The sequence below is a fragment of the Pangasianodon hypophthalmus genome, chromosome 22 (genome assembly GCF_027358585.1).
Source record: "Pangasianodon hypophthalmus isolate fPanHyp1 chromosome 22, fPanHyp1.pri, whole genome shotgun sequence".
Lineage (NCBI taxonomy): Eukaryota > Metazoa > Chordata > Actinopteri > Siluriformes > Pangasiidae > Pangasianodon > Pangasianodon hypophthalmus.
Window position 1 is genome coordinate 1863334 of NC_069731.1, and position 8278 is coordinate 1871611.

At 33.1% G+C, this 8278-nt stretch overlaps 1 long non-coding RNA gene across 3 annotated transcripts; it reads right to left on the minus strand.

Moving 5' to 3' along the window:
* Positions 1-1833: 1833 nt before the first annotated feature.
* On the minus strand, positions 1834-5821 carry LOC117595768 (uncharacterized). 3 transcript variants are annotated; one of them, XR_004576940.2, is made up of 3 exons: positions 4797-5821; positions 3145-3247; positions 1834-1849 (listed from the first exon to the last, which is right to left on the minus strand). It is a non-coding gene; the product is annotated as an uncharacterized LOC117595768 (long non-coding RNA). The 3 variants fall into 3 exon arrangements; XR_004576939.2 differs by having other exon boundaries at positions 1836-1849; positions 3145-3265; XR_004576938.2 differs by having other exon boundaries at positions 1836-1849; positions 3145-3265; positions 4751-5821.
* Between the last annotated feature and the right edge of the window lie 2457 nt (positions 5822-8278).

An 8278-nucleotide genomic window follows, 5' to 3' on the forward strand; every position in this document is an offset into this window, starting at 1 on the left:
CATGGGAAGAAGAAAAGTAAGTTTTCTCCTTTTTTATTTTCAATGATAGTGTGATACTGACTGATGAGGTCATTTTGAAAGTACAGCCCTGTTACCCAAATTATAGACCCGAAATTAAATTATTAATTTAATATAAAAATTCTAAGTAAATTATTGGAATTACTGCAATGTCCTATTGCCATTAGCATGAATGCTAGTTAATCTTTTTTGTGTATTTGCAAATTCTATGCTACTTTCAAATGTAAAAATGTTTTCTTAGATTCAATGTCAAACATTTATTTTAAAAATACATTTTTAAGAGTCAATGGTCCTGCAATCATGGAATCACCATCATGGAATCACATATTTTTATAAGACACTGGAACTAAAATGTCACGTCTAATTTAGAGTAAAGTAAATAATTGAAAAAAAAAAAAAAGATCAGCTACAACTTACTTCTTTGTGCCGCATTTGTCATCTGTGGGAGAAGAATGAAATGTTTAGCTTAGATGACAATATGAAAAAGGTGTGAATCGCTCAAATGGCAAAAAAAAAAAACTAAACCATCAAACAGAAAAAAAAACCCAACCCAGAAATAAGAGTTAAATCTAGAATTAGGACATGAGACTTACAAAAAAGGAGTACAATAGCTCCTATTACAAGCATGACTGTGAAGATAATGCCTCCAATCCTCAGCCTGTCATAGTCTAGAAAAAAAAATATACAAGGGAACTGCTTTAAAAGTCAATTCTCCACCATCAGTTATATTTTATATTTTATTCTGAATTTTGCTAATTACGTGAGGCACAAAAAGGGAAATACTCACTGTAAACAAATGGATCTGTGCACAAAAAAAGGAAGGACAGACACAAAAAACTGAATGTTAGCCACAAAATTAAAGCTTACAATGCAAGTTTCTGTTTTCAGATAAATAGAGAAATAACACAAAAATAGCTGTATTTGCTTACTTGCTGCAGCTTCACTGAAGAGTGCACTGAAAACTACGAGGAAGTAAAGATATAATTATATTTACATTCTATGTTTAGATTGAAAAATATGAAATCACTCTAAACATAGAGCTTACAAAACAATTTTTAATCATAAAATGTTTTTCTTATAACTATGAGTGAGCAAACGGATATCAATTTCCAAAAATATGACAAGTTACTAATAGTAGAAAAAAAAACAAAAGAAATATAGAAATATAATCTATAAAGACATTAAACCATGCTGAAATACATAAAGATTTTTAAAAGGGAAAAAAATGTATAAACATAAATAATAAACAGCATAAATTTGACCAGACAAAAGCAACAAATGGTCACTATTGTTGTGTTTGAGAATGTGTTATTGCATCATAAAATATAAGAGCCAATCATGCTCCAGTATGCAAATGAGGGGTGAGTCAAATTGGTATATTCATAGGATCTGGATTTCCTGGTGAGAATAAAGGGTTTTGTGATGTCTGATGATGTCATTTGTCTGTGATTTTAATAATATTAGTTATTATATTAAAAATATGACTCTGACTCAGGTTCTAGAGGATAAAATGAAAAATTGAGCACATCTGATGTGACGTGACATATCATGAGCTTGACCTGCTGTTTAATTTTAACCCAGATAGAACATTATAATACATAGTGTGTCAAGTGTAAATGTGTAAATCATAAATGTGATGTGTTGTGTGGTGTTTTGAACACAAGCATTTCCATCAGACGTCCTTCAGGCCTGTGGGAAATGCCCTACACTTGACCTTTGAACTGAACATGACACACACACACACAGGGAAAGCATCTTGATTCTTTTTTTCTTTTTACCTGTCAGGAGAACGAGCAGTGCGAAATGGCTCATCTTTCCCGGTTCCTGTCTCCTGACATGAAGAGAACACAGACTTTTTCACAAAACGCCACAGAATCAAAATGAAACCTCGCTAAACTTGTGCAGTAACTAACGGCTAGCTTTAGAGTTATTCTGACAGGAACACAGCCGCCAGCTGACTGCAGAGACTATTTTCGGACATGAGCAGTGAGAGTGACGGTGATAGATGAAGATTTGAGGAGTCAGGAATGTACGCTGAGTAGATACAGCTGCAGAGGCAAGCTGAGACAGATCAGCGCTCATGTTTTGACAGTAAACATTAGAACCGTGGGTCAGCGAGCACCAGGGTACCCTTGGCCTGCCCTTGTAGTCACATACGAGGGCTGTTTTGGAAACTTTCAGCCTCCCTTTGACTCGGTTAGCATTAACTTTTGACCACCTCTGGCTTTTACTCATATTGATTTATGTGTATCTTGGAGGAACTGAGATTTGAGATTGAGCATTTCGAAAGTACTGAGTTCTACTTTTCAACTTGATTACATTATCATTATTGTGAGGTTTTTATCCCCGGAAATTTCAGTCATACTTGCAAGACCAGAGTTTGCGCTTGCACCAAGTGAATTTGTATTAAATCACAGTCACTCATTCAAATTTGTGTATTTTTATTTTTTTTTAACAATTTGGGCCGATTTTTTTTGGGATGCAAAAGCATCACAGCACAGCAACAATTATCATTACATGGTAGAGCGAGCATTCTCTCTCTCTCTCTCTCTCTCTCTCTCCCACTGTTAACTTTAACTTTGTATTTTTAAGAAACTAAGCCAGGAGTAATTTTGAAATTTACCCAATAACAGGAGGTAAAATGTATTAATAGCACAAAACACACAAATCGAGTAATTTATATATCTATATCAACATACTTCCTAGCTATACAAATTAACTCACAGGTTATTTATATATATATATATATATATATATATATATATATATATATATATAAATACACACACACACACACACACAAACTGAGTAATTCTGTATATATATATATATATATATATATATATATATATATATATATATATATATATATATATATATATATATATATATATATATATCTCAACATCTCAACATATATATCACAACTTCATAGCTATACAACTTAACTCACATCTTATTTCCCCGTTAGGTTGATTGGAGCAAATGTGACATTTTTAATTAATCAATAAACATGTCAAAAGTGGTTCTACTCAATTCTAAAATTGTCACTTATGTTGACTTCTGAGGTCAAATCACTTTCTTGCACTTGATCATGAATTTGAATTGAATTGAATTTTTTCTTACCCTGTTCCGCAGGATATGATGCTCTTCAGGTGAACAGTGCGTGGATACGTGCTGGATGCGACACCCAGGAAGTGTACATAGACATATCTGTCTTTCCTTTTACCTTGAAGAAAAACTCCTCCTTATTGTGTACACATAAAATAAAGGACAGCAGATCTGTGTGTGTGTTATAGCTGCCCTGCATCAGCACTGTATTATGCCCTAAACAGTGTGTGTGTGTGTGTGTTTACGGCTTAAACAGGGATGTAAAAGTCATTCAGCATAAAAAGGTGAATGCTGGATGCTTTGTCGTGCAAATTATGCATGAAAACAAATTTGTTTATTTGTAATTATAGTATGGAAAATAAAATTAACCACCGGTGCATATCTCATCACACTATATATTATTCAGAAATAAAAATGATATACACAAAATGGCGGACATACTGTATTCGGTACCTCGAGGACATTTAACTGGAGTTTATACAATGTCTCTACAAAGTGCCTGTGGCATGTGTGTTTCAGTTTCTCATCATGTCTACATTACTGTATGTATCTTACACGATACAGTGTGATTACCATCAAGTGCACCGATCGCCGTGAGCTTAATAACACAGTTTCGAGGTTAAAAGTGGGAGGAGTTATACATTAGGGTATTAGTAGGACATGGGTGAAGGTGTGTGTGTGTGTGTGTATGTGTGTGTGTTGGGGGGTAATTAGGACTTATTATCCATTATTATATGGAGTTCATAACACCGATATTATAAAATCAGGATTAAAACAAACTTATGTCCTGAGGGTTTAATTTAAATAGCCTGTATGAGCAAGCAGATCTGCTGAAGTTTTTTTTTTTTATTTCATTAAACATGGTCGTGCCACGATATGACCTCTCTTCATTACAGGCTTGACATGTAGATTTTTTAATCTTATTGTCTTTGTTGATCGTTTTCCACAATTTTCTTGTAAAATAATTGCAGTAAACTACAAATAATAATATTATACCAAGTTAATTTTTTTTTTAAAAATTATATGACTATAGTATATATTAAAATTATTATTGTTACAATCATTAATTATTAATTTAATAATTGTTATAGCAATTATTATACCTATCCATCATTTTGGTTATACTTAATAATATTAAAAATAAACATTAATTAATCATATTTTCTAAATGCATTTATATTGTGTTATATGGAAACACAATCCCTTATAATGCCTGGCAAAAGTCTGTATAAGTGTTCATAAATAGTTACGGTCATAAGCATAAACACTATATAAACAGCAGTCTTTCAATGACAGTATTTTGAGGTGATCTATCAAATATGTAGTGGAAAAGTAATTTGGTGAATCAGTGTAATGTTTTTGGTACTTTTTTGTTTTGTTTTGTTTTGCATTTTTACTCTTTGTTATTCACTGTGGCCAAAATTTTGATGCTACCTTCAAGCATGTGTCTATTAAACTCTAAATAATTAACCCACTTTGCTTGGAATCTACCAAAAATGAGTTTTTAAGAGATTCATTTTATACAGTTAAGCACACACCTTATTGATATACCTTTAACTAAAAATCAATATAAATAGAAATTACAATAACATCCTATTACAGAAAATCAAATCTGTCCTACCAACTTATAATTCTGGGAGAAGAGAGATGTGAAACAGCAGATTTACCCTGCCCCAGGCGTGGGAGAGCACTGACTCTTTGAAAGGCTGGAGAACAGATCACAGCAGTGGAATATGAAAGAAAAAAATATCAAACAGCAGATTTACAGATTTACTTCTGCTCAGATGTAAATGTGGAGCTGTAACATCTCACGAGATTGTACCACCCTCACCACCATGAGGGAGAACTCAAGGAGAACATGGAGCTCCAGGAGGTCGTCCAAGCGTCTGACGTGCCCAAGTGCTGTCACATGCTGCCTTCTCCTTCTCTAAACTTTTGTAAATGTCACACAGGCTGAACGCAGGCACAATTCCTAACATGGAAAAGATCCTATGTGAATAAACACACCAGAATGTGTAAGCAGAATGTGCAAATTAGGAATTACTTTAAGTTTAGTATATTGTTATTTTATCACACTCGTATCACATTTACAAAGTGTGCAAAAATATATGATATCACTGTTAACAGCATTGTTGGAATTTTTTTTAAACCATGGAACAACCTTTCATCAAGCACACTCAAAATGTTTTGGTATCTACAGCTGAGTGCAAAAGTTTGCACCCCTATGGTTTCTGAATGGAAAAAAGTAAAATGTATCTCTGTTTTATAATTTCACTACAAATAAACCAAATTCCAGGATGCTACATGTGAAACCTGGGCATGAAAAATCAACAGAAAAATAGTTTGAATATTACAGATATGACGACCTAATAACTGCTCAGAGGATATGAAAATAGTCAGAGGCATTATGATATTAAAATGATATTCAGAAATGGAAATGAAAACTTCTGAACTGCTATAGATTTTTTTTTTACCATTAAAATCACAATTTACAGTATTAAGTATTGGTATAATGATCAGATGATCAGATGTTTTGGCTTGATGCATTGTTTCAAAAGGCAACGACTGAAATGAATCCAGGCAACAACCATAAACTGATTACTACCAAAAACAACTGGTGTATAAAAATTTGTTAAATGGTAGGCCTACCCCAGATTCTGCACAAAGTCAGTCACTTATAAATCAGAGGCTACTAAATCTATAACTATAAATCTACACCTATAAATCAGAGGCTACTAAATCTATAACTATAAATCTACACCTATAAATCAGAGGCTATAGAGGCTACCCTTAATTTCCCCTACAGGGGATCGATAAAGACACATCTTATCTTATCTTATCTTAAAATGATATTTCTCTGACTTTGTTTTGGGGAAAGGGGAAACATTTAATTGTCTCCTTCACTTTAGCCTAAGGATATACAAACTTTTTCACTCAACTCATTTCAAGTAAAAAATAATGACATAATTATTTGCATACCTAAATAATGAGACATTATGTTTAGCACTTCAACATTTTTTCCACAACTTACGGTTCAGGGCAGTTCAGTATGAGCAGCAAAAACACACAAAGTCTAATTTTTGTTAATTAGATTTAATCCACATTGGTAAAAAATTTCTGAACATGTGATTAATTGGAAAAGTTAACTCTGGATGTCATTTTTCCCCCCAAGATTTAGGATTTTTTTCTACTATTAATGTCATAGCATACAGTGATTTTGTGATTTTTGTAACTTTTAATACTAAAGGAACATTAGTGATATTTAGTTGTCTTTGTTTTGTGTGAGGGTGCGCAAACTTTTGAAACGTTTTCACGAAACTAATAAGGAAAATAATAAAGGTAAAAAGTGACCACCTTTCTTCTTTGTCTTCCTCATTAGATGATAAGGGTGCACAAATATTTGCACTCTATGTATCTTTGAACTCTCTCAGGTTAATGATTATGTGGTAAAGTATAGAACTGATCAGGACAAACAGGATGATCACATTTATTGAGTTTCTGTAAACTTTTCTCGTCTCTTCACAGCTTTAACATGTGCAGTGAGACGTGACAGAGCTTTCTGAAGTTCCTGATCTCTGTGTTATAGATGATGTCTGATGAGGAGACGCAGCCTGCAATCCAGCATCGTAACAGACCTCATTACAGACCTTACAGAGCAAAAGTAATCCTTAAAGTATCACATCAGCAAAATAAGGTCTGGAGGCCATCAGCTAGCAAAAATAATCAAAAATTTTAAAAAGTGACTACATTATTTTTATTAACTAACTGATTTGACAATATGGAAGCCCTGAAACTCATACTGTGAAAATTTTATGATATTATGTCATTATCTCAAGTTATTATCTTGTTATTTCAAGATAACTTTTGAAGGTCGTTTCAAGACTTACAATTATTTCAAGTTTTCTCATTACTTCAAGATGTCATTATATCAAGTTATTATCTTGTGATTTCAAAATATTATGCAAGTTATGTTGTTATTTCAGCTTATTTTGTTATTTCAAGATATTACGTCATTATTCTGAGATATTATCTTGTTACTTTTATGATAGTATGCCGTGATTTTGAGGTGTTGACTTGTTTTAAAAATATGTCACTATCCATCCATTTTCTGTACAGCTTATCCTACACGGGGTCGCGGGGAGGCTGGAGCCTCTTCCAGGGGACTCGGGGCACAAGGCGAGGGACCCCGTGGACAGTGTGCCAACCAATCACAGGACACAATCACACACACGCAATGGACAATTTGGAAGTGCCAATCAGCCTGTCTTTGGACTGTGGGAGGAAACCCCTGAAGCGCAGGGAGAACATGCAACCTCGAATGAGCACGTCGGAGGCAGGAATCGAACCCCTAACCCCGGAGGTGCGAGGCAATTAAGTCAAGTAATTATCTCAGAATTACAAGATATGTTGTTACTTCAGGTTATCTTGTTCTTTAAAAATTTTACATCATCTCATTATCTTCTCATTATTTCAGGATATTGTTATTTTAAGTTATCACAAGATATTACGTCATTATTTCAATATATTATCTCGTCATTTCAAGATATTGTCATTATTCTGAGATACTTTATTTCAAGATTCTATGTTTATTATTTTGAGTTATACTGTTGTCATTTCCAGGTGTCATTATTTCGAATTAGCTCAACATTTCAAAATGCTAAGTCAAAATAATGATATGTTCAGTGTAAATAATGACATAAATCTTGAAATAATGAGATAATTTAAAAAAACCCTGACATAATATCTTGAAATAACCAGTTATGTGGAAATAACGAGATAACTCGAGCTACTAAGCTGAGCTACTAAGTTGAAAAAAATGAGATATTAAGTTAAAATAAAGAGTATCTTGAAATAATGAGATATCAAGTGAAAAATAATGAGGTATTAAGTTGGAATTATGAAATCGAACATAGCAACATTTTTTCCTATTTGCAGTTGAGGGCTTCAGTAAAATGGTGATGTTTTTAACAGCTTTAGAAAAGGGATTGTTTTTTTCATTAGTGCAAGAAGAGCAGAAAAATCCCTCAAGTTCAAACAGGTAGCTCAGATTTGAGTTTTGATGTGTCTGATTTGAGCAGACTGAACAGCAAAAAACACACAAAACCTGACTTTTTTTTTGCAATTAAATTTAATTCATGTTTGTACGGTT